This window comes from Lissotriton vulgaris, chromosome 1_1, assembly GCF_964263255.1.
Source record: "Lissotriton vulgaris chromosome 1_1, aLisVul1.2, whole genome shotgun sequence".
Lineage (NCBI taxonomy): Eukaryota > Metazoa > Chordata > Amphibia > Caudata > Salamandridae > Lissotriton > Lissotriton vulgaris.
The window spans coordinates 200,461,944-200,483,868 of NC_141685.1; the positions used below are offsets into that span (position 1 = coordinate 200,461,944).

A 21,925-nucleotide genomic window follows, 5' to 3' on the forward strand; every position below is an offset into this window, starting at 1 on the left:
CTTGGGAGAAAGAGATTAGGCAGAGAGCACATAGGGGAAGGCCCACAGAGCACACTTTATTTTACATAAAAGCTCGGGCTTGTGGGAGGACAGGGACATGAGGGTTCTCATGGAAAGAAATCCCAGGAGTATTGATGGCTAGGCCCTGAAACACAACAATCCCGGAATGGCCAGGCACAAGATGCCTCTGCAATAGGCCTGACCCTAGGCTTCCGGAGTTCTTGATCTCCAGAGGCTCCAGTGATCTAAGCCCGACCAGGGCTGTGCCCGACCAGGGCGCGTTGGGATGGCGTTAGGGACGCGTAAAGGGGCGCAGGGCGCAGAACTCTGCCCGTTTCACCCCAGCATTTTGGGGAGGACACAGAATCTGGCAAAGCCAGTGGGAAGGATTTTCCAGGAGGAGAGTTCAGTGACATGATCTCAAACACAATAGTGCTGGTGATCTGGCGGGTGCATTCTGTGAGCCACTTCTGTCAGGAGCAGCCTGCCATCATGCCCTGCTAACCACAACTCTAGTACCAAGCCAGTGACCTCAGCAAATGCAAAGACATTATTACTTATAGTCTCCTGCATCTGATTCTTGCCATCATCATGTGAAACGTTGGCGTTATCATGTCTGCTGCGCACACTTTGTTCATATGTGTACAATTTAAGTGTGTGAACCTGACCACTGTCTTGGACAGAGCTCTTGCTGTGAACACACCATGTGAAGCATTGGTGGTTCAGTGGTAGAATTCTCGCCTGCCACGCGGGAGGCCCGGGTTCGATTCCCGGCCAATGCAAGGTTGCTTTCTTTTGACTTTGTTTTCGAAATGATATATATGAACTCAGTGGGGAATAAAATGGTAAGCAGTGACCCCGACGTGATTTGAACACGCAACCTTCTGATCTGGAGTCAGACGCGCTACCGTTGCGCCACGAGGTCCTTACACTTGCAGCCTTCGATGCCAGATGAACAAATGCTGTGGGCCTTTTGACTTATTTTCCTCTGCTTATATGCCTACGGTTGTATTACAGGGCTTGGCCTTTTGTTTTCTATCCTAATTATTGAAATTGACTGCAGGTGCAGTGAGAACGCTGAGGATTGAACTATTCAGGGAAAGGATCGCACGCAGGAAAGAGCAAAGGTACGTATCTGTGTTTCATGCAGACAAAAGGCTACGTCCCTGGGTGGGCTTGAACCACCAACCTTTCGGTTAACAGCCGAACGCGCTAACCGATTGCGCCACAGAGACTATTGACTGTATACATTTCCTGAGACTCAATATATGTCTTGACATGTGTGCGCCTGCCTGGAGCTTGTATTATATAAGGCGTCTTTATGCCATACAGCATTTGTCATTTGCTTAGTGTCTTGTTACTGTTGTAATTTATGATGTGTAGACTACTGTCTAATGGTGTTAGAGCCAGTATTACTACCGGTCACAGTGCATGAGACTCATACATGACTTTTCTCTTTGCCTGCTTAGCGTAGCTCCCTGCTCCTCTGTTTGCGTGCTACCAGCCCGTGAGGCGTGTGTCTTGCCCATCCCATCTTCACTGTGTTATGTTGGACTTGTCTTCTCTGTGAGCAGAGTCTCCTTCCCAGAGCAGGTGCTTTCTCTGAACTCTTGGCTTGTAAGACTGCTGGGAAAGGCCCTCCCTAGCCCCTCAGTCAGATAGATACATTTACCTGCAGAGCTCAGCTTGGGAGAAAGAGATTAGGCAGAGAGCACATAGGGGAAGGCCCACAGAGCACACTTTATTTCACATAATAGCTCGGGCTTGTGGGAGGACAGGGACATGAAGGTTCTCCTGGAAAGAAATCCCAGGAGTATTGATGGCTAGGCCCTGAAACACAACAATCCCGGAATGGCCAGGCACAAGATGCCTCTGCAATAGGCCTGACCCTAGGCTTCCGGAGTTCTTGATCTCCAGAGGCTCCAGTGATCTAAGCCCGACCAGGGCGCGTTGGGATGGCGTTAGGGACGCGTAAAGGGGCGCAGGGCGCAGAACTCTGCCCGTTTCACCCCAGCATTTTGGGGAGGACACAGAATCTGGCAAAGCCAGTGGGAAGGATTTTCCAGGAGGAGAGTTCAGTGACATGATCTCAAACACAATAGTGCTGGTGATCTGGCGGGTGCATTCTGTGAGCCACTTCTGTCAGGAGCAGCCTGCCATCATGCCCTGATAACCACAACTCTAGTACCAAGCCAGTGACCTCAGCAAATGCAAAGACATTATTACTTATAGTCTCCTGCATCTGATTCTTGCCATCATCATGTGAAACGTTGGCGTTATCATGTCTGCTGCGCACACTTTGTTCATATATGTACAATTTAAGTGTGTGAACCTGACCACTGTCTTGGACAGAGCTCTTGCTGTGAACACACCATGTGAAGCATTGGTGGTTCAGTGGTAGAATTCTCGCCTGCCACGCGGGAGGCCCGGGTTCGATTCCCGGCCAATGCAAGGTTGCTTTCTTTTGACTTTGTTTTCGAAATGATATATATGAACTCAGTGGGGAATAAAATGGTAAGCAGTGACCCCGACGTGATTTGAACACGCAACCTTCTGATCTGGAGTCAGACGCGCTACCGTTGCGCCACGAGGTCCTTACACTTGCAGCCTTCGATGCCAGATGAACAAATGCTGTGGGCCTTTTGACTTATTTTCCTCTGCTTATATGCCTACGGTTGTATTACAGGGCTTGGCCTTTTGTTTTCTATCCTAATTATTGAAATTGACTGCAGGTGCAGTGAGAACGCTGAGGATTGAACTATTCAGGGAAAGGATCGCACGCAGGAAAGAGCAAAGGTACGTATCTGTGTTTCATGCAGACAAAAGGCTACGTCCCTGGGTGGGCTTGAACCACCAACCTTTCGGTTAACAGCCGAACGCGCTAACCGATTGCGCCACAGAGACTATTGACTGTATTCATTTCCTGAGACTCAATATATGTCTTGACATGTGTGCGCCTGCCTGGAGCTTGTATTATATAAGGCGTCTTTATGCCATACAGCATTTGTCATTTGCTTAGTGTCTTGTTACTGTTGTAATTTATGATGTGTAGACTACTGTCTAATGGTGTTAGAGCCAGTATTACTACCGGTCACAGTGCATGAGACTCATACATGACTTTTCTCTTTGCCTGCTTAGCGTAGCTCCCTGCTCCTCTGTTTGCGTGCTACCAGCCCGTGAGGCGTGTGTCTTGCCCATCCCATCTTCACTGTGTTATGTTGGACTTGTCTTCTCTGTGAGCAGAGTCTCCTTCCCAGAGCAGGTGCTTTCTCTGAACTCTTGGCTTGTAAGACTGCTGGGAAAGGCCCTCCCTAGCCCCTCAGTCAGATAGATACATTTACCTGCAGAGCTCAGCTTGGGAGAAAGAGATTAGGCAGAGAGCACATAGGGGAAGGCCCACAGAGCACACTTTATTTTACATAAAAGCTCGGGCTTGTGGGAGGACAGGGACATGAGGGTTCTCCTGGAAAGAAATCCCAGGAGTATTGATGGCTAGGCCCTGAAACACAACAATCCCGGAATGGCCAGGCACAAGATGCCTCTGCAATAGGCCTGACCCTAGGCTTCCGGAGTTCTTGATCTCCAGAGGCTCCAGTGATCTAAGCCCGACCAGGGCGCGTTGGGATGGCATTAGGGACGCGTAAAGGGGCGCAGGGCGCAGAACTCTGCCCGTTTCACCCCAGCATTTTGGGGAGGACACAGAATCTGGCAAAGCCAGTGGGAAGGATTTTCCAGGAGGAGAGTTCAGTGACATGATCTGAAACACAATAGTGCTGGTGATCTGGCGGGTGCATTCTGTGAGCCACTTCTGTCAGGAGCAGCCTGCCATCATGCCCTGATAACCACAACTCTAGTACCAAGCCAGTGACCTCAGCAAATGCAAAGACATTATTACTTATAGTCTCCTGCATCTGATTCTTGCCATCATCATGTGAAACGTTGGCGTTATCATGTCTGCTGCGCACACTTTGTTCATATGTGTACAATTTAAGTGTGTGAACCTGACCACTGTCTTGGACAGAGCTCTTGCTGTGAACACACCATGTGAAGCATTGGTGGTTCAGTGGTAGAATTCTCGCCTGCCACGCGGGAGGCCCGGGTTCGATTCCCGGCCAATGCAAGGTTGATTTCTTTTGACTTTGTTTTCGAAATTATATATATGAACTCAGTGGGGAATAAAATGGTAAGCAGTGACCCCGACGTGATTTGAACACGCAACCTTCTGATCTGGAGTCAGACGCGCTACCGTTGCGCCACGAGGTCCTTACACTTGCAGCCTTCGATGCCAGATGATCAAATGCTGTGGGCCTTTTGACTTATTTTCCTCTGCTTATATGCCTACGGTTGTATTACAGGGCTTGGCCTTTTGTTTTCTATCCTAATTATTGAAATTGACTGCAGGTGCAGTGAGAACGCTGAGGATTGAACTATTCAGGGAAAGGATCGCACGCAGGAAAGAGCAAAGGTACGTATCTGTGTTTCATGCAGACAAAAGGCTACGTCCCTGGGTGGGCTTGAACCACCAACCTTTCGGTTAACAGCCGAACGCGCTAACCGATTGCGCCACAGAGACTATTGACTGTATACATTTCCTGAGACTCAATATATGTCTTGACATGTGTGCGCCTGCCTGGAGCTTGTATTATATAAGGCGTCTTTATGCCATACAGCATTTGTCATTTGCTTAGTGTCTTGTTACTGTTGTAATTTATGATGTGTAGACTACTGTCTAATGGTGTTAGAGCCAGTATTACTACCGGTCACAGTGCATGAGACTCATACATGACTTTTCTCTTTGCCTGCTTAGCGTAGCTCCCTGCTCCTCTGTTTGCGTGCTACCAGCCCGTGAGGCGTGTGTCTTGCCCATCCCATCTTCACTGTGTTATGTTGGACTTGTCTTCTCTGTGAGCAGAGTCTCCTTCCCAGAGCAGGTGCTTTCTCTGAACTCTTGGCTTGTAAGACTGCTGGGAAAGGCCCTCCCTAGCCCCTCAGTCAGATAGATACATTTACCTGCAGAGCTCAGCTTGGGAGAAAGAGATTAGGCAGAGAGCACATAGGGGAAGGCCCACAGAGCACACTTTATTTTACATAAAAGCTCGGGCTTGTGGGAGGACAGGGACATGAGGGTTCTCATGGAAAGAAATCCCAGGAGTATTGATGGCTAGGCCCTGAAACACAACAATCCCGGAATGGCCAGGCACAAGATGCCTCTGCAATAGGCCTGACCCTAGGCTTCCGGAGTTCTTGATCTCCAGAGGCTCCAGTGATCTAAGCCCGACCAGGGCTGTGCCCGACCAGGGCGCGTTGGGACGGCGTTAGGGACGCGTAAAGGGGCGCAGGGCGCAGAACTCTGCCCGTTTCACCCCAGCATTTTGGGGAGGACACAGAATCTGGCAAAGCCAGTGGGAAGGATTTTCCAGGAGGAGAGTTCAGTGACATGATCTGAAACACAATAGTGCTGGTGATATGGCGGGTGCATTCTGTGAGCCACTTCTGTCAGGAGCAGCCTGCCATCATGCCCTGATAACCACAACTCTAGTACCAAGCCAGTGACCTCAGCAAATGCAAAGACATTATTACTTATAGTCTCCTGCATCTGATTCTTGCCATCATCATGTGAAACGTTGGCGTTATCATGTCTGCTGCGCACACTTTGTTCATATGTGTACAATTTAAGTGTGTGAACCTGACCACTGTCTTGGACAGAGCTCTTGCTGTGAACACACCATGTGAAGCATTGGTGGTTCAGTGGTAGAATTCTCGCCTGCCACGCGGGAGGCCCGGGTTCGATTCCCGGCCAATGCAAGGTTGCTTTCTTTTGACTTTGTTTTCGAAATGATATATATGAACTCAGTGGGGAATAAAATGGTAAGCAGTGACCCCGACGTGATTTGAACACGCAACCTTCTGATCTGGAGTCAGACGCACTACCGTTGCGCCACGAGGTCCTTACACTTGCAGCCTTTGATGCCAGATGAACAAATGCTGTGGGCCTTTTGACTTATTTTCCTCTGCTTATATGCCTACGGTTGTATTACAGGGCTTGGCCTTTTGTTTTCTATCCTAATTATTGAAATTGACTGCAGGTGCAGTGAGAACGCTGAGGATTGAACTATTCAGGGAAAGGATCGCACGCAGGAAAGAGCAAAGGTACGTATCTGTGTTTCATGCAGACAAAAGGCTACGTCCCTGGGTGGGCTTGAACCACCAACCTTTCGGTTAACAGCCGAACGCGCTAACCGATTGCGCCACAGAGACTATTGACTGTATACATTTCCTGAGACTCAATATATGTCTTGACATGTGTGCGCCTGCCTGGAGCTTGTATTATATAAGGCGTCTTTATGCCATACAGCATTTGTCATTTGCTTAGTGTCTTGTTACTGTTGTAATTTATGATGTGTAGACTACTGTCTAATGGTGCTAGAGCCAGTATTACTACCGGTCACAGTGCATGAGACTCATACATGACTTTTCTCTTTGCCTGCTTAGCGTAGCTCCCTGCTCCTCTGTTTGCGTGCTACCAGCCCGTGAGGCGTGTGTCTTGCCCATCCCATCTTCACTGTGTGTTGGACTTGTCTTCTCTGTGAGCAGAGTCTCCTTCCCAGAGCAGGTGCTTTCTCTGAACTCTTGGCTTGTAAGACTGCTGGGAAAGGCCCTCCCTAGCCCCTCAGTCAGATAGATACATTTACCTGCAGAGCTCAGCTTGGGAGAAAGAGATTAGGCAGAGAGCACATAGGGGAAGGCCCACAGAGCACACTTTATTTTACATAAAAGCTCGGGCTTGTGGGAGGACAGGGACATGAGGGTTCTCCTGGAAAGAAATCCCAGGAGTATTGATGGCTAGGCCTTGAAACACAACAATCCCGGAATGGCCAGGCACAAGATGCCTCTGCAATAGGCCTGACCCTAGGCTTCCGGAGTTCTTGATCTCCAGAGGCTCCAGTGATCTAAGCCCGACCAGGGCTGTGCCCGACCAGGGCGCGTTGGGATGGCGTTAGGGACGCGTAAAGGGGCGCAGGGCGCAGAACTCTGCCCGTTTCACCCCAGCATTTTGGGGAGGACACAGAATCTGGCAAAGCCAGTGGGAAGGATTTTCCAGGAGGAGAGTTCAGTGACATGATCTGAAACACAATAGTGCTGGTGATCTGGCGGGTGCATTCTGTGAGCCACTTCTGTCAGGAGCAGCCTGCCATCATGCCCTGATAACCACAACTCTAGTACCAAGCCAGTGACCTCAGCAAATGCAAAGACATTATTACTTATAGTCTCCTGCATCTGATTCTTGCCATCATCATGTGAAACGTTGGCGTTATCATGTCTGCTGCGCACACTTTGTTCATATGTGTACAATTTAAGTGTGTGAACCTGACCACTGTCTTGGACAGAGCTCTTGCTGTGAACACACCATGTGAAGCATTGGTGGTTCAGTGGTCGAATTCTCGCCTGCCACGCGGGAGGCCCGGGTTCGATTCCCGGCCAATGCAAGGTTGCTTTCTTTTGACTTTGTTTTCGAAATGATATATATGAACTCAGTGGGGAATAAAATGGTAAGCAGTGACCCCGACGTGATTTGAACACGCAACCTTCTGATCTGGAGTCAGACGCGCTACCGTTGCGCCACGAGGTCCTTACACTTGCAGCCTTCGATGCCAGATGAACAAATGCTGTGGGCCTTTTGACTTATTTTCCTCTGCTTATATGCCTAAGGTTGTATTACAGGGCTTGGCCTTTTGTTTTCTATCCTAATTATTGAAATTGACTGCAGGTGCAGTGAGAACGCTGAGGATTGAACTATTCAGGGAAAGGATCGCACGCAGGAAAGAGCAAAGGTACGTATCTGTGTTTCATGCAGACAAAAGGCTACGTCCCTGGGTGGGCTTGAACCACCAACCTTTCGGTTAACAGCCGAACGCGCTAACCGATTGCGCCACAGAGACTATTGACTGTATACATTTCCTGAGACTCAATATATGTCTTGACATGTGTGCGCCTGCCTGGAGCTTGTATTATATAAGGCGTCTTTATGCCATACAGCATTTGTCATTTGCTTAGTGTCTTGTTACTGTTGTAATTTATGATGTGTAGACTACTGTCTAATGGTGTTAGAGCCAGTATTACTACCGGTCACAGTGCATGAGACTCATACATGACTTTTCTCTTTGCCTGCTTAGCGTAGCTCCCTGCTCCTCTGTTTGCGTGCTACCAGCCCGTGAGGCGTGTGTCTTGCCCATCCCATCTTCACTGTGTTATGTTGGACTTGTCTTCTCTGTGAGCAGAGTCTCCTTCCCAGAGCAGGTGCTTTCTCTGAACTCTTGGCTTGTAAGACTGCTGGGAAAGGCCCTCCCTAGCCCCTCAGTCAGATAGATACATTTACCTGCAGAGCTCAGCTTGGGAGAAAGAGATTAGGCAGAGAGCACATAGGGGAAGGCCCACAGAGCACACTTTATTTTACATAAAAGCTCGGGCTTGTGGGAGGACAGGGACATGAGGGTTCTCCTGGAAAGAAATCCCAGGAGTATTGATGGCTAGGCCCTGAAACACAACAATCCCGGAATGGCCAGGCACAAGATGCCTCTGCAATAGGCCTGACCCTAGGCTTCCGGAGTTCTTGATCTCCAGAGGCTCCAGTGATCTAAGCCCGACCAGGGCGCGTTGGGATGGCATTAGGGACGCGTAAAGGGGCGCAGGGCGCAGAACTCTGCCCGTTTCACCCCAGCATTTTGGGGAGGACACAGAATCTGGCAAAGCCAGTGGGAAGGATTTTCCAGGAGGAGAGTTCAGTGACATGATCTGGAACACAATAGTGCTGGTGATCTGGCGGGTGCATTCTGTGAGCCACTTCTGTCAGGAGCAGCCTGCCATCATGCCCTGATAACCACAACTCTAGTACCAAGCCAGTGACCTCAGCAAATGCAAAGACATTATTACTTATAGTCTCCTGCATCTGATTCTTGCCATCATCATGTGAAACGTTGGCGTTATCATGTCTGCTGCGCACACTTTGTTCATATGTGTACAATTTAAGTGTGTGAACCTGACCACTGTCTTGGACAGAGCTCTTGCTGTGAACACACCATGTGAAGCATTGGTGGTTCAGTGGTAGAATTCTCGCCTGCCACACGGGAGGCCCGGGTTCGATTCCCGGCCAATGCAAGGTTGCTTTCTTTTGACTTTGTTTTCGAAATGATATATATGAACTCAGTGGGGAATAAAATGGTAAGCAGTGACCCCGACGTGATTTGAACACGCAACCTTCTGATCTGGAGTCAGACGCGCTACCGTTGCGCCACGAGGTCCTTACACTTGCAGCCTTCGATGCCAGATGAACACATGCTGTGGGCCTTTTGACTTATTTTCCTCTGCTTATATGCCTACGGTTGTATTACAGGGCTTGGCCTTTTGTTTTCTATCCTAATTATTGAAATTGACTGCAGGTGCAGTGAGAACGCTGAGGATTGAACTATTCAGGGAAAGGATCGCACGCAGGAAAGAGCAAAGGTACGTATCTGTGTTTCATGCAGACAAAAGGCTACGTCCCTGGGTGGGCTTGAACCACCAACCTTTCGGTTAACAGCCGAACGCGCTAACCGATTGCGCCACAGAGACTATTGACTGTATACATTTCCTGAGACTCAATATATGTCTTGACATGTGTGCGCCTGCCTGGAGCTTGTATTATATAAGGCGTCTTTATGCCATACAGCATTTGTCGATTGCTTAGTGTCTTGTTACTGTTGTAATTTATGATGTGTAGACTACTGTCTAATGGTGTTAGAGCCAGTATTACTACCGGTCACAGTGCATGAGACTCATACATGACTTTTCTCTTTGCCTGCTTAGCGTAGCTCCCTGCTCCTCTGTTTGCGTGCTACCAGCCCGTGAGGCGTGTGTCCTGCCCATCCCATCTTCACTGTGTTATGTTGGACTTGTCTTCTCTGTGAGCAGAGTCTCCTTCCCAGAGCAGGTGCTTTCTCTGAACTCTTGGCTTGTAAGACTGCTGGGAAAGGCCCTCCCTAGCCCCTCAGTCAGATAGATACATTTACCTGCAGAGCTCAGCTTGGGAGAAAGAGATTAGGCAGAGAGCACATAGGGGAAGGCCCACAGAGCACACTTTATTTTACATAAAAGCTCGGGCTTGTGGGAGGACAGGGACATGAGGGTTCTCATGGAAAGAAATCCCAGGAGTATTGATGGCTAGGCCCTGAAACACAACAATCCCGGAATGGCCAGGCACAAGATGCCTCTGCAATAGGCCTGACCCTAGGCTTCCGGAGTTCTTGATCTCCAGAGGCTCCAGTGATCTAAGCCCGACCAGGGCGCGTTGGGATGGCATTAGGGACGCGTAAAGGGGCGCAGGGCGCAGAACTCTGCCCGTTTCACCCCAGCATTTTGGGGAGGACACAGCATCTGGCAAAGCCAGTGGGAAGGATTTTCCAGGAGGAGAGTTCAGTGACATGATCTGAAACACAATAGTGCTGGTGATCTGGCGGGTGCATTCTGTGAGCCACTTCTGTCAGGAGCAGCCTGCCATCATGCCCTGATAACCACAACTCTAGTACCAAGCCAGTGACCTCAGCAAATGCAAAGACATTATTACTTATAGTCTCCTGCATCTGATTCTTGCCATCATCATGTGAAACGTTGGCGTTATCATGTCTGCTGCGCACACTTTGTTCATATGTGTACAATTTAAGTGTGTGAACCTGACCACTGTTTTGGACAGAGCTCTTGCTGTGAACACACCATGTGAAGCATTGGTGGTTCAGTGGTAGAATTCTCACCTGCCACGCGGGAGGCCCGGGGTCGATTCCCGGCCAATGCAAGGTTGCTTTCTTTTGACTTTGTTTTCGAAATGATATATATGAACTCAGTGGGGAATAAAATGGTAAGCAGTGACCCCGACGTGATTTGAACACGCAACCTTCTGATCTGGAGTCAGACGCGCTACCGTTGCGCCACGAGGTCCTTACACTTGCAGCCTTCGATGCCAGATGAACAAATGCTGTGGGCCTTTTGACTTATTTTCCTCTGCTTATATGCCTACGGTTGTATTACAGGGCTTGGCCTTTTGTTTTCTATCCTAATTATTGAAATTGACTGCAGGTGCAGTGAGAACGCTGAGGATTGAACTATTCAGGGAAAGGATCGCACGCAGGAAAGAGCAAAGGTACGTATCTGTGTTTCATGCAGACAAAAGGCTACGTCCCTGGGTGGGCTTGAACCACCAACCTTTCGGTTAACAGCCGAACGCGCTAACCGATTGCGCCACAGAGACTATTGACTGTATACATTTCCTGAGACTCAATATATGTCTTGACATGTGTGCGCCTGCCTGGAGCTTGTATTATATAAGGCGTCTTTATGCCATACAGCATTTGTCATTTGCTTAGTGTCTTGTTACTGTTGTAATTTATGATGTGTAGACTACTGTCTAATGGTGTTAGAGCCAGTATTACTACCGGTCACAGTGCATGAGACTCATACATGACTTTTCTCTTTGCCTGCTTAGCGTAGCTCCCTGCTCCTCTGTTTGCGTGCTACCAGCCCGTGAGGCGTGTGTCTTGCCCATCCCATCTTCACTGTGTTATGTTGGACTTGTCTTCTCTGTGAGCAGAGTCTCCTTCCCAGAGCAGGTGCTTTCTCTGAACTCTTGGCTTGTAAGACTGCTGGGAAAGGCCCTCCCTAGCCCCTCAGTCAGATAGATACATTTACCTGCAGAGCTCAGCTTGGGAGAAAGAGATTAGGCAGAGAGCACATAGGGGAAGGCCCACAGAGCACACTTTATTTTACATAAAAGCTCGGGCTTGTGGGAGGACAGGGACATGAGGGTTCTCCTGGAAAGAAATCCCAGGAGTATTGATGGCTAGGCCCTGAAACACAACAATCCCGGAATGGCCAGGCACAAGATGCCTCTGCAATAGGCCTGACCCTAGGCTTCCGGAGTTCTTGATCTCCAGAGGCTACAGTGATCTAAGCCCGACCAGGGCGCGTTGGGATGGCATTAGGGACGCGTAAAGGGGCGCAGGGCGCAGAACTCTGCCCGTTTCACCCCAGCATTTTGGGGAGGACACAGAATCTGGCAAAGCCAGTGGGAAGGATTTTCCAGGAGGAGAGTTCAGTGACATGATCTGAAACACAATAGTGCTGGTGATCTGGCGGGTGCATTCTGTGAGCCACTTCTGTCAGGAGCAGCCTGCCATCATGCCCTGATAACCACAACTCTAGTACCAAGCCAGTGACCTCAGCAAATGCAAAGACATTATTACTTATAGTCTCCTGCATCTGATTCTTGCCATCATCATGTGAAACGTTGGCGTTATCATGTCTGCTGCGCACACTTTGTTCATATGTGTACAATTTAAGTGTGTGAACCTGACCACTGTCTTGGACAGAGCTCTTGCTGTGAACACACCATGTGAAGCATTGGTGGTTCAGTGGTAGAATTCTCGCCTGCCACACGGGAGGCCCGGGTTCGATTCCCGGCCAATGCAAGGTTGCTTTCTTTTGACTTTGTTTTCGAAATGATATATATGAACTCAGTGGGGAATAAAATGGTAAGCAGTGACCCCGACGTGATTTGAACACGCAACCTTCTGATCTGGAGTCAGACGCGCTACCGTTGCGCCACGAGGTCCTTACACTTGCAGCCTTCGATGCCAGATTAACAAATGCTGTGGGCCTTTTGACTTATTTTCCTCTGCTTATATGCCTACGGTTGTATTACAGGGCTTGGCCTTTTGTTTTCTATCCTAATTATTGAAATTGACTGCAGGTGCAGTGAGAACGCTGAGGATTGAACTATTCAGGGAAAGGATCGCACGCAGGAAAGAGCAAAGGTACGTATCTGTGTTTCATGCAGACAAAAGGCTACGTCCCTGGGTGGGCTTGAACCACCAACCTTTCGGTTAACAGCCGAACGCGCTAACCGATTGCGCCACAGAGACTATTGACTGTATACATTTCCTGAGACTCAATATATGTCTTGACATGTGTGCGCCTGCCTGGAGCTTGTATTATATAAGGCGTCTTTATGCCATACAGCATTTGTCATTTGCTTAGTGTCTTGTTACTGTTGTAATTTATGATGTGTAGACTACTGTCTAATGGTGTTAGAGCCAGTATTACTACCGGTCACAGTGCATGAGACTCATACATGACTTTTCTCTTTGCCTGCTTAGCGTAGCTCCCTGCTCCTCTGTTTGCGTGCTACCAGCCCGTGAGGCGTGTGTCTTGCCCATCCCATCTTCACTGTGTTATGTTGGACTTGTCTTCTCTGTGAGCAGAGTCTCCTTCCCAGAGCAGGTGCTTTCTCTGAACTCTTGGCTTGTAAGACTGCTGGGAAAGGCCCTCCCTAGCCCCTCAGTCAGATAGATACATTTACCTGCAGAGCTCAGCTTGGGAGAAAGAGATTAGGCAGAGAGCACATAGGGGAAGGCCCACAGAGCACACTTTATTTTACATAAAAGCTCGGGCTTGTGGGAGGACAGGGACATGAGGGTTCTCCTGGAAAGAAATCCCAGGAGTATTGATGGCTAGGCCCTGAAACACAACAATCCCGGAATGGCCAGGCACAAGATGCCTCTGCAATAGGCCTGACCCTAGGCTTCCGGAGTTCTTGATCTCCAGAGGCTCCAGTGATCTAAGCCCGACCAGGGCGCGTTGGGATGCCATTAGGGACGCGTAAAGGGGCGCAGGGCGCAGAACTCTGCCCGTTTCACCCCAGCATTTTGGGGAGGACACAGAATCTGGCAAAGCCAGTGGGAAGGATTTTCCAGGAGGAGAGTTCAGTGACATGATCTGAAACACAATAGTGCTGGTGATCTGGCGGGTGCATTCTGTGAGCCACTTCTGTCAGGAGCAGCCTGCCATCATGCCCTGATAACCACAACTCTAGTACCAAGCCAGTGACCTCAGCAAATGCAAAGACATTATTACTTATAGTCTCCTGCATCTGATTCTTGCCATCATCATGTGAAACGTTGGCGTTATCATGTCTGCTGCGCACACTTTGTTCATATGTGTACAATTTAAGTGTGTGAACCTGACCACTGTCTTGGACAGAGCTCTTGCTGTGAAGTCATGTGAAGCATTGGTGGTTCAGTGGTAGAATTCTCGCCTGCCACGCGGGAGGCCCGGGTTCGATTCCCGGCCAATGCAAGGTTTCTTTCTTTTGACTTTGTTTTCGAAATGATATATATGAACTCAGTGGGGAATAAAATGGTAAGCAGTGACCCCGACGTGATTTGAACACGCAACCTTCTGATCTGGAGTCAGACGCGCTACCGTTGCGCCACGAGGTCCTTACACTTGCAGCCTTCGATGCCAGATGAACAAATGCTGTGGGCCTTTTGACTTATTTTCCTCTGCTTATATGCCTACGGTTGTATTACAGGGCTTGGCCTTTTGTTTTCTATCCTAATTATTGAAATTGACTGCAGGTGCAGTGAGAACGCTGAGGATTGAACTATTCAGGGAAAGGATCGCACGCAGGAAAGAGCAAAGGTACGTATCTGTGTTTCATGCAGACAAAAGGCTACGTCCCTGGGTGGGCTTGAACCACCAACCTTTCGGCTAACAGCCGAACGCGCTAACCGATTGTGCCACAGAGACTATTGACTGTATACATTTCCTGAGACTCAATATATGTCTTGACATGTGTGCGCCTGCCTGGAGCTTGTATTATATAAGGCGTCTTTATGCCATACAGCATTTGTCATTTGCTTAGTGTCTTGTTACTGTTGTAATTTATGATGTGTAGACTACTGTCTAATGGTGTTAGAGCCAGTATTACTACCGGTCACAGTGCATGAGACTCATACATGACTTTTCTCTTTGCCTGCTTAGCGTAGCTCCCTGCTCCTCTGTTTGCGTGCTACCAGCCCGTGAGGCGTGTGTCTTGCCCATCCCATCTTCACTGTGTTATGTTGGACTTGTCTTCTCTGTGAGCAGAGTCTCCTTCCCAGAGCAGGTGCTTTCTCTGAACTCTTGGCTTGTAAGACTGCTGGGAAAGGCCCTCCCTAGCCCCTCAGTCAGATAGATACATTTACCTGCAGAGCTCAGCTTGGGAGAAAGAGATTAGGCAGAGAGCACATAGGGGAAGGCCCACAGAGCACACTTTATTTTACATAAAAGCTCGGGCTTGTGGGAGGACAGGGACATGAGGGTTCTCATGGAAAGAAATCCCAGGAGTATTGATGGCTAGGCCCTGAAACACAACAATCCCGGAATGGCCAGGCACAAGATGCCTCTGCAATAGGCCTGACCCTAGGCTTCCGGAGTTCTTGATCTCCAGAGGCTCCAGTGATCGAAGCCCGACCAGGGCTGTGCCCGACCAGGGCGCGTTGGGATGGCGTTAGGGACGCGTAAAGGGGCGCAGGGCGCAGAACTCTGCCCGTTTCACCCCAGCATTTTGGGGAGGACACAGAATCTGGCAAAGCCAGTGGGAAGGATTTTCCAGGAGGAGAGTTCAGTGACATGATCTGAAACACAATAGTGCTGGTGATCTGGCGGGTGCATTCTGTGAGCCACTTCTGTCAGGAGCAGCCTGCCATCATGCCCTGATAACCACAACTCTAGTACCAAGCCAGTGACCTCAGCAAATGCAAAGACATTATTACTTATAGTCTCCTGCATCTGATTCTTGCCATCATCATGTGAAACGTTGGCGTTATCATGTCTGCTGCGCACACTTTGTTCATATGTGTACAATTTAAGTGTGTGAACCTGACCACTGTCTTGGACAGAGCTCTTGCTGTGAACACACCATGTGAAGCATTGGTGGTTCAGTGGTAGAATTCTCGCCTGCCACGCGGGAGGCCCGGGTTCGATTCCCAGCCAATGCAAGGTTGCTTTCTTTTGACTTTGTTTTCGAAATGATATATATGAACTCAGTGGGGAATAAAATGGTAAGCAGTGACCCCGACGTGATTTGAACACGCAACCTTCTGATCTGGAGTCAGACGCGCTACCGTTGCGCCACGAGGTCCTTACACTTGCAGCCTTCGATGCCAGATGAACAAATGCTGTGGGCCTTTTGACTTATTTTCCTCTGTTTATATGCCTACGGTTGTATTACAGGGCTTGGCCTTTTGTTTTCTATCCTAATTATTGAAATTGACTGCAGGTGCAGTGAGAACGCTGAGGATTGAACTATTCAGGGAAAGGATCGCACGCAGGAAAGAGCAAAGGTACGTATCTGTGTTTCATGCAGACAAAAGGCTACGTCCAAGGGTGGGCTTGAACCACCAACCTTTCGGTTAACAGCCGAACGCGCTAACCGATTGCGCCACAGAGACTATTGACTGTATACATTTCCTGAGACTCAATATATGTCTTGACATGTGTGCGCCTGCCTGGAGCTTGTATTATATAAGGCGTCTTTATGCCATACAGCATTTGTCATTTGCTTAGTGTCTTGTTACTGTTGTAATTTATGATGTGTAGACTACTGTCTAATGGTGTTAGAGCCAGTATTACTACCGGTCACAGTGCATGAGACTCATACATGACTTTTCTCTTTGCCTGCTTAGCGTAGCTCCCTGCTCCTCTGTTTGCGTGCTACCAGCCCGTGAGGCGTGTGTCTTGCCCATCCCATCTTCACTGTGTTATGTTGGACTTGTCTTCTCTGTGAGCAGAGTCTCCTCCCCAGAGCAGGTGCTTTCTCTGAACTCTTGGCTTGTAAGACTGCTGGGAAAGGCCCTCCCTAGCCCCTCAGTCAGATAGATACATTTACCTGCAGAGCTCAGCTTGGGAGAAAGAGATTAGGCAGAGAGCACATAGGGGAAGGCCCACAGAGCACACTTTATTTTACATAAAAGCTCGGGCTTGTGGGAGGACAGGGACATGAGGGTTCTCCTGGAAAGAAATCCCAGGAGTATTGATGGCTAGGCCCTGAAATACAACAATCCCGGAATGGCCAGGCACAAGATGCCTCTGCAATAGGCCTGACCCTAGGCTTCCGGAGTTCTTGATCTCCAGAGGCTCCAGTGATCTAAGCCCGACCAGGGCTGTGCCCGACCAGGGCGCGTTGGGATGGCGTTAGGGACGCGTAAAGGGGCGCAGGGCGCAGAACTCTGCCCGTTTCCCCCCAGCATTTTGGGGAGGACACAGAATCTGGCAAAGCCAGTGGGAAGGATTTTCCAGGAGGAGAGTTCAGTGACATGATCTGAAACACAATAGTGCTGGTGATCTGGCGGGTGCATTCTGTGAGCCACTTCTGTCAGGAGCAGCCTGCCATCATGCCCTGATAACCACAACTCTAGTACCAAGCCAGTGACCTCAGCAAATGCAAAGACATTATTACTTATAGTCTCCTGCATCTGATTCTTGCCATCATCATGTGAAACGTTGGCGTTATCATGTCTGCTGCGCACACTTTGTTCATATGTGTACAATTTAAGTGTGTGAACCTGACCACTGTCTTGGACAGAGCTCTACCTATGAACACACCATGTGAAGCATTGGTGGTTCAGTGGTAGAATTCTCGCCTGCCACGCGGGAGGCCCGGGTTCGATTCCCGGCCAATGCAAGGTTGCTTTCTTTTGACTTTGTTTTCGAAATGATATATATGAACTCAGTGGGGAATAAAATGGTAAGCAGTGACCCCGACGTGATTTGAACACGCAACCTTCTGATATGGAGTCAGACGCGCTACCGTTGCGCCACGAGGTCCTTACACTTGCAGCCTTCGATGCCAGATGAACAAATGCTGTGGGCCATTTTGACTTATTTTCCTCTGCTTATATGCCTACGGTTGTATTACAGGGCTTGGCCTTTTGTTTTCTATCCTAATTATTGAAATTGACTGCAGGTGCAGTGAGAACGCTGAGGATTGAACTATTCAGGGAAAGGATCGCACGCAGGAAAGAGCAAATCTGTGTTTCATGCAGACAAAAGGCAACGTCCCTGGGTGGGCTTGAACCACCAACCTTTCGGTTAACAGCCGAACGCGCTAACCGATTGCGCCACAGAGAGTATTGACTGTATACATTTCCTGAGACTCAATATATGTCTTGACATGTGTGCGCCTGCTTGGAGCTTGTATTATATAAGGCGTCTTTATGCCATACAGCATTTGTCATTTGCTTAGTGTCTTGTTACTGTTGTAATTTATGATGTGTAGACTACTGTCTAATGGTGTTAGAGCCAGTATTACTACCGGTCACAGTGCATGAGACTCATACATGACTTTTCTCTTTGCCTGCTTAGCGTAGCTCCCTGCTCCTCTGTTTGCGTGCTACCAGCCCGTGAGGCGTGTGTCTTGCCCATCCCATCTTCACTGTGTTATGTTGGACTTGTCTTCTCTGTGAGCAGAGTCTCCTTCCCAGAGCAGGTGCTTTCTCTGAACTCTTGGCTTGTAAGACTACTGGGAAAGGCCCTCCCTAGCCCCTCAGTCAGATAGATACATTTACCTGCAGAGCTCAGCTTGGGAGAAAGAGATTAGGCAGAGAGCACATAGGGGAAGGCCCACAGAGCACACTTTATTTTACATAAAAGCTCGGGCTTGTGGGAGGACAGGGACATGAGGGTTCTCATGGAAAGAAATCCCAGGAGTATTGATGGCTAGGCCCTGAAACACAACAATCCCGGAATGGCCAGGCACAAGATGCCTCTGCAATAGGCCTGACCCTAGGCTTCCGGAGTTCTTGATCTCCAGAGGCTCCAGTGATCTAAGCCCGACCAGGGCTGTGCCCGACCAGGGCGCGTTGGGATGGCGTTAGGGACGCGTAAAGGGGCGCAGGGCGCAGAACTCTGCCCGTTTCACCCCAGCATTTTGGGGAGGACACAGAATCTGGCAAAGCCAGTGGGAAGGATTTTCCAGGAGGAGAGTTCAGTGACATGATCTGAAACACAATAGTGCTGGTGATCTGGCGGGTGCATTCTGTGAGCCACTTCTGTCAGGAGCAGCCTGCCATCATGCCCTGATAACCACAACTCTAGTACCAAGCCAGTGACCTCAGCAAATGCAAAGACATTATTACTTATAGTCTCCTGCATATGATTCTTGCCATCATCATGTGAAACGTTGGCGTTATCATGTCTGCTGCGCACACTTTGTTCATATGTGTACAATTTAAGTGTGTGAACCTGACCACTGTCTTGGACAGAGCTCTTGCTGTGAACACACCATGTGAAGCATTGGTGGTTCAGTGGTAGAATTCTCGCCTGCCACGCGGGAGGCCCGGGTTCTATTCCCGGCCAATGCAATGTTGCTTTCTTTTGACTTTGTTTTCGAAATGATATATATGAACTCAGTGGGGAATAAAATGGTAAGCAGTGACCCCGACGTGATTTGAACACGCAACCTTCTGATCTGGAGTCAGACGCGCTACCGTTGCGCCACGAGGTCCTTACACTTGCAGCCTTCGATGCCAGATGAACAAATGCTGTGGGCCTTTTGACTTATTTTCCTCTGCTTATATGCCTACGGTTGTATTACAGGGCTTGGCCTTTTGTTTTCTATCCTAATTATTGAAATTGACTGCAGGTGCAGTGAGAACGCTGAGGATTGAACTATTCAGGGAAAGGATCGCACGCAGGAAAGAGCAAATCTGTGTTTCATGCAGACAAAAGGCAACGTCCCTGGGTAGGCTTGAACCACCAACCTTTCGGTTAACAGCCGAACGCGCTAACCGATTGCGCCACAGAGAGTATTGACTGTATACATTTCCTGAGACTCAATATATGTCTTGACATGTGTGCGCCTGCTTGGAGCTTGTATTATATAAGGCGTCTTTATGCCATACAGCATTTGTCATTTGCTTAGTGTCTTGTTACTGTTGTAATTTATGATGTGTAGACTACTGTCTAATGGTGTTAGAGCCAGTATTACTACCGGTCACAGTGCATGAGACTCATACATGACTTTTCTCTTTGCCTGCTTAGCGTAGCTCCCTGCTCCTCTGTTTGCGTGCTACCAGCCCGTGAGGCGTGTGTCTTGCCCATCCCATCTTCACTGTGTTATGTTGGACTTGTCTTCTCTGTGAGCAGAGTCTCCTTCCCAGAGCAGGTGCTTTCTCTGAACTCTTGGCTTGTAAGACTGCTGGGAAAGGCCCTCCCTAGCCCCTCAGTCAGATAGATACATTTACCTGCAGAGCTCAGCTTGGGAGAAAGAGATTAGGCAGAGAGCACATAGGGGAAGGCCCACAGAGCACACTTTATTTTACATAAAAGCTCGGGCTTGTGGGAGGACAGGGACATGAGGGTTCTCCTGGAAAGAAATCCCAGGAGTATTGATGGCTAGGCCCTGAAACACAACAATCTCGGAATGGCCAGGCACAAGATGCCTCTGCAATAGGCCTGACCCTAGGCTTCCGGAGTTCTTGATCTCCAGAGGCTCCAGTGATCTAAGCCCGACCAGGGCGCGTTGGGATGGCATTAGGGACGCGTAAAGGGGCGCAGGGCGCAGAACTCTGCCCGTTTCACCCCAGCATTTTGGGGAGGACACAGAATCTGGCAAAGCCAGTGGGAAGGATTTTCCAGGAGGAGAGTTCAGTGACATGATCTGAAACATAATAGTGCTGGTGATCTGGCGGGTGCATTCTGTGAGCCACTTCTGTCAGGAGCAGCCTGCCATCATGCCCTGATAACCACAACTCTAGTACCAAGCCAGTGACCTCAGCAAATGCAAAGACATTATTACTTATAGTCTCCTGCATCTGATTCTTGCCATCATCATGTGAAACGTTGGCGTTATCATGTCTGCTGCGCACACTTTGTTCATATGTGTACAATTTAAGTGTGTGAACCTGACCACTGTCTTGGACAGAGCTCTTGCTGTGAACACACCATGTGAAGCATTGGTGGTTCAGTGGTAGAATTCTCGCCTGCCACGCGGGAGGCCCGGGTTCGATTCCCGGCCAATGCAAGGTTTCTTTCTTTTGACTTTGTTTTCAAAATGATATATATGAACTCAGTGGGGAATAAAATGGTAAGCAGTGACCCCGACGTGATTTGAACACGCAACCTTCTGATCTGGAGTCAGACGCGCTACCGTTGCGCCACGAGGTCCTTACACTTGCAGCCTTCGATGCCAGATGAACAAATGCTGTGGGCCTTTTGACTTATTTTCCTCTGCTTATATGCCTACGGTTGTATTACAGGGCTTGGCCTTTTGTTTTCTATCCTAATTATTGAAATTGACTGCAGGTGCAGTGAGAACGCTGAGGATTGAACTATTCAGGGAAAGGATCGCACGCAGGAAAGAGCAAAGGTACGTATCTGTGTTTCATGCAGACAAAAGGCTACGTCCCTGGGTGGGCTTGAACCACCAACCTTTCGGCTAACAGCCGAACGCGCTAACCGATTGTGCCACAGAGACTATTGACTGTATACATTTCCTGAGACTCAATATATGTCTTGACATGTGTGCGCCTGCCTGGAGCTTGTATTATATAAGGCGTCTTTATGCCATACAGCATTTGTCATTTGCTTAGTGTCTTGTTACTGTTGTAATTTATGATGTGTAGACTACTGTCTAATGGTGTTAGAGCCAGTATTACTACCGGTCACAGTGCATGAGACTCATACATGACTTTTCTCTTTGCCTGCTTAGCGTAGCTCCCTGCTCCTCTGTTTGCGTGCTACCAGCCCGTGAGGCGTGTGTCTTGCCCATCCCATCTTCACTGTGTTATGTTGGACTTGTCTTCTCTGTGAGCAGAGTCTCCTTCCCAGAGCAGGTGCTTTCTCTGAACTCTAGGCTTGTAAGACTGCTGGGAAAGGCCCTCCCTAGCCCCTCAGTCAGATAGATACATTTACCTGCAGAGCTCAGCTTGGGAGAAAGAGATTAGGCAGAGAGCACATAGGGGAAGGCCCACAGAGCACACTTTATTTTACATAAAAGCTCGGGCTTGTGGGAGGACAGGGACATGAGGGTTCTCATGGAAAGAAATCCCAGGAGTATTGATGGCTAGGCCCTGAAACA

The 21,925-nt window shown here is 49.0% G+C and overlaps 39 non-coding genes across 39 annotated transcripts; 13 read left to right on the forward strand and 26 right to left on the reverse strand.

Moving 5' to 3' along the window:
* Positions 1–711: 711 nt before the first annotated feature.
* On the forward strand, positions 712–782 carry TRNAG-GCC (transfer RNA glycine (anticodon GCC)). The gene has a single exon. It is a non-coding gene; the product is annotated as a tRNA-Gly (tRNA).
* A 71-nt stretch (positions 783–853) lies between these two features.
* On the reverse strand, positions 854–925 carry TRNAW-CCA (transfer RNA tryptophan (anticodon CCA)). The gene has a single exon. It is a non-coding gene; the product is annotated as a tRNA-Trp (tRNA).
* A 236-nt stretch (positions 926–1,161) lies between these two features.
* Positions 1,162–1,235, reverse strand: TRNAN-GUU (transfer RNA asparagine (anticodon GUU)). The gene has a single exon. It is a non-coding gene; the product is annotated as a tRNA-Asn (tRNA).
* Positions 1,236–2,380: 1,145 nt separating this feature from the next.
* TRNAG-GCC (transfer RNA glycine (anticodon GCC)) lies at positions 2,381–2,451 on the forward strand. The gene has a single exon. It is a non-coding gene; the product is annotated as a tRNA-Gly (tRNA).
* Positions 2,452–2,522: 71 nt separating this feature from the next.
* Positions 2,523–2,594, reverse strand: TRNAW-CCA (transfer RNA tryptophan (anticodon CCA)). The gene has a single exon. It is a non-coding gene; the product is annotated as a tRNA-Trp (tRNA).
* A 236-nt stretch (positions 2,595–2,830) lies between these two features.
* Positions 2,831–2,904, reverse strand: TRNAN-GUU (transfer RNA asparagine (anticodon GUU)). The gene has a single exon. It is a non-coding gene; the product is annotated as a tRNA-Asn (tRNA).
* A 1,145-nt stretch (positions 2,905–4,049) lies between these two features.
* Positions 4,050–4,120, forward strand: TRNAG-GCC (transfer RNA glycine (anticodon GCC)). The gene has a single exon. It is a non-coding gene; the product is annotated as a tRNA-Gly (tRNA).
* A 71-nt stretch (positions 4,121–4,191) lies between these two features.
* TRNAW-CCA (transfer RNA tryptophan (anticodon CCA)) lies at positions 4,192–4,263 on the reverse strand. The gene has a single exon. It is a non-coding gene; the product is annotated as a tRNA-Trp (tRNA).
* A 236-nt stretch (positions 4,264–4,499) lies between these two features.
* TRNAN-GUU (transfer RNA asparagine (anticodon GUU)) lies at positions 4,500–4,573 on the reverse strand. The gene has a single exon. It is a non-coding gene; the product is annotated as a tRNA-Asn (tRNA).
* Positions 4,574–5,734: 1,161 nt separating this feature from the next.
* TRNAG-GCC (transfer RNA glycine (anticodon GCC)) lies at positions 5,735–5,805 on the forward strand. Its single transcript has one exon. It is a non-coding gene; the product is annotated as a tRNA-Gly (tRNA).
* A 71-nt stretch (positions 5,806–5,876) lies between these two features.
* TRNAW-CCA (transfer RNA tryptophan (anticodon CCA)) lies at positions 5,877–5,948 on the reverse strand. Its single transcript has one exon. It is a non-coding gene; the product is annotated as a tRNA-Trp (tRNA).
* Positions 5,949–6,184: 236 nt separating this feature from the next.
* Positions 6,185–6,258, reverse strand: TRNAN-GUU (transfer RNA asparagine (anticodon GUU)). The gene has a single exon. It is a non-coding gene; the product is annotated as a tRNA-Asn (tRNA).
* A 1,158-nt stretch (positions 6,259–7,416) lies between these two features.
* On the forward strand, positions 7,417–7,487 carry TRNAG-GCC (transfer RNA glycine (anticodon GCC)). Its single transcript has one exon. It is a non-coding gene; the product is annotated as a tRNA-Gly (tRNA).
* A 71-nt stretch (positions 7,488–7,558) lies between these two features.
* TRNAW-CCA (transfer RNA tryptophan (anticodon CCA)) lies at positions 7,559–7,630 on the reverse strand. Its single transcript has one exon. It is a non-coding gene; the product is annotated as a tRNA-Trp (tRNA).
* A 236-nt stretch (positions 7,631–7,866) lies between these two features.
* On the reverse strand, positions 7,867–7,940 carry TRNAN-GUU (transfer RNA asparagine (anticodon GUU)). Its single transcript has one exon. It is a non-coding gene; the product is annotated as a tRNA-Asn (tRNA).
* A 1,145-nt stretch (positions 7,941–9,085) lies between these two features.
* Positions 9,086–9,156, forward strand: TRNAG-GCC (transfer RNA glycine (anticodon GCC)). The gene has a single exon. It is a non-coding gene; the product is annotated as a tRNA-Gly (tRNA).
* Positions 9,157–9,227: 71 nt separating this feature from the next.
* Positions 9,228–9,299, reverse strand: TRNAW-CCA (transfer RNA tryptophan (anticodon CCA)). Its single transcript has one exon. It is a non-coding gene; the product is annotated as a tRNA-Trp (tRNA).
* A 236-nt stretch (positions 9,300–9,535) lies between these two features.
* TRNAN-GUU (transfer RNA asparagine (anticodon GUU)) lies at positions 9,536–9,609 on the reverse strand. Its single transcript has one exon. It is a non-coding gene; the product is annotated as a tRNA-Asn (tRNA).
* Positions 9,610–10,754: 1,145 nt separating this feature from the next.
* On the forward strand, positions 10,755–10,825 carry TRNAG-GCC (transfer RNA glycine (anticodon GCC)). Its single transcript has one exon. It is a non-coding gene; the product is annotated as a tRNA-Gly (tRNA).
* Positions 10,826–10,896: 71 nt separating this feature from the next.
* On the reverse strand, positions 10,897–10,968 carry TRNAW-CCA (transfer RNA tryptophan (anticodon CCA)). Its single transcript has one exon. It is a non-coding gene; the product is annotated as a tRNA-Trp (tRNA).
* Positions 10,969–11,204: 236 nt separating this feature from the next.
* On the reverse strand, positions 11,205–11,278 carry TRNAN-GUU (transfer RNA asparagine (anticodon GUU)). The gene has a single exon. It is a non-coding gene; the product is annotated as a tRNA-Asn (tRNA).
* A 1,145-nt stretch (positions 11,279–12,423) lies between these two features.
* Positions 12,424–12,494, forward strand: TRNAG-GCC (transfer RNA glycine (anticodon GCC)). Its single transcript has one exon. It is a non-coding gene; the product is annotated as a tRNA-Gly (tRNA).
* Positions 12,495–12,565: 71 nt separating this feature from the next.
* Positions 12,566–12,637, reverse strand: TRNAW-CCA (transfer RNA tryptophan (anticodon CCA)). The gene has a single exon. It is a non-coding gene; the product is annotated as a tRNA-Trp (tRNA).
* A 236-nt stretch (positions 12,638–12,873) lies between these two features.
* TRNAN-GUU (transfer RNA asparagine (anticodon GUU)) lies at positions 12,874–12,947 on the reverse strand. The gene has a single exon. It is a non-coding gene; the product is annotated as a tRNA-Asn (tRNA).
* A 1,142-nt stretch (positions 12,948–14,089) lies between these two features.
* TRNAG-GCC (transfer RNA glycine (anticodon GCC)) lies at positions 14,090–14,160 on the forward strand. The gene has a single exon. It is a non-coding gene; the product is annotated as a tRNA-Gly (tRNA).
* A 71-nt stretch (positions 14,161–14,231) lies between these two features.
* Positions 14,232–14,303, reverse strand: TRNAW-CCA (transfer RNA tryptophan (anticodon CCA)). Its single transcript has one exon. It is a non-coding gene; the product is annotated as a tRNA-Trp (tRNA).
* Positions 14,304–14,539: 236 nt separating this feature from the next.
* Positions 14,540–14,613, reverse strand: TRNAN-GUU (transfer RNA asparagine (anticodon GUU)). The gene has a single exon. It is a non-coding gene; the product is annotated as a tRNA-Asn (tRNA).
* A 1,161-nt stretch (positions 14,614–15,774) lies between these two features.
* TRNAG-GCC (transfer RNA glycine (anticodon GCC)) lies at positions 15,775–15,845 on the forward strand. The gene has a single exon. It is a non-coding gene; the product is annotated as a tRNA-Gly (tRNA).
* A 71-nt stretch (positions 15,846–15,916) lies between these two features.
* On the reverse strand, positions 15,917–15,988 carry TRNAW-CCA (transfer RNA tryptophan (anticodon CCA)). The gene has a single exon. It is a non-coding gene; the product is annotated as a tRNA-Trp (tRNA).
* A 236-nt stretch (positions 15,989–16,224) lies between these two features.
* On the reverse strand, positions 16,225–16,298 carry TRNAN-GUU (transfer RNA asparagine (anticodon GUU)). The gene has a single exon. It is a non-coding gene; the product is annotated as a tRNA-Asn (tRNA).
* A 1,161-nt stretch (positions 16,299–17,459) lies between these two features.
* On the forward strand, positions 17,460–17,530 carry TRNAG-GCC (transfer RNA glycine (anticodon GCC)). Its single transcript has one exon. It is a non-coding gene; the product is annotated as a tRNA-Gly (tRNA).
* Positions 17,531–17,601: 71 nt separating this feature from the next.
* On the reverse strand, positions 17,602–17,673 carry TRNAW-CCA (transfer RNA tryptophan (anticodon CCA)). Its single transcript has one exon. It is a non-coding gene; the product is annotated as a tRNA-Trp (tRNA).
* Positions 17,674–17,902: 229 nt separating this feature from the next.
* TRNAN-GUU (transfer RNA asparagine (anticodon GUU)) lies at positions 17,903–17,976 on the reverse strand. Its single transcript has one exon. It is a non-coding gene; the product is annotated as a tRNA-Asn (tRNA).
* A 1,161-nt stretch (positions 17,977–19,137) lies between these two features.
* Positions 19,138–19,208, forward strand: TRNAG-GCC (transfer RNA glycine (anticodon GCC)). The gene has a single exon. It is a non-coding gene; the product is annotated as a tRNA-Gly (tRNA).
* A 71-nt stretch (positions 19,209–19,279) lies between these two features.
* TRNAW-CCA (transfer RNA tryptophan (anticodon CCA)) lies at positions 19,280–19,351 on the reverse strand. Its single transcript has one exon. It is a non-coding gene; the product is annotated as a tRNA-Trp (tRNA).
* A 228-nt stretch (positions 19,352–19,579) lies between these two features.
* On the reverse strand, positions 19,580–19,653 carry TRNAN-GUU (transfer RNA asparagine (anticodon GUU)). Its single transcript has one exon. It is a non-coding gene; the product is annotated as a tRNA-Asn (tRNA).
* A 1,145-nt stretch (positions 19,654–20,798) lies between these two features.
* Positions 20,799–20,869, forward strand: TRNAG-GCC (transfer RNA glycine (anticodon GCC)). The gene has a single exon. It is a non-coding gene; the product is annotated as a tRNA-Gly (tRNA).
* Positions 20,870–20,940: 71 nt separating this feature from the next.
* On the reverse strand, positions 20,941–21,012 carry TRNAW-CCA (transfer RNA tryptophan (anticodon CCA)). Its single transcript has one exon. It is a non-coding gene; the product is annotated as a tRNA-Trp (tRNA).
* A 236-nt stretch (positions 21,013–21,248) lies between these two features.
* On the reverse strand, positions 21,249–21,322 carry TRNAN-GUU (transfer RNA asparagine (anticodon GUU)). Its single transcript has one exon. It is a non-coding gene; the product is annotated as a tRNA-Asn (tRNA).
* Positions 21,323–21,925: the final 603 nt, after the last annotated feature.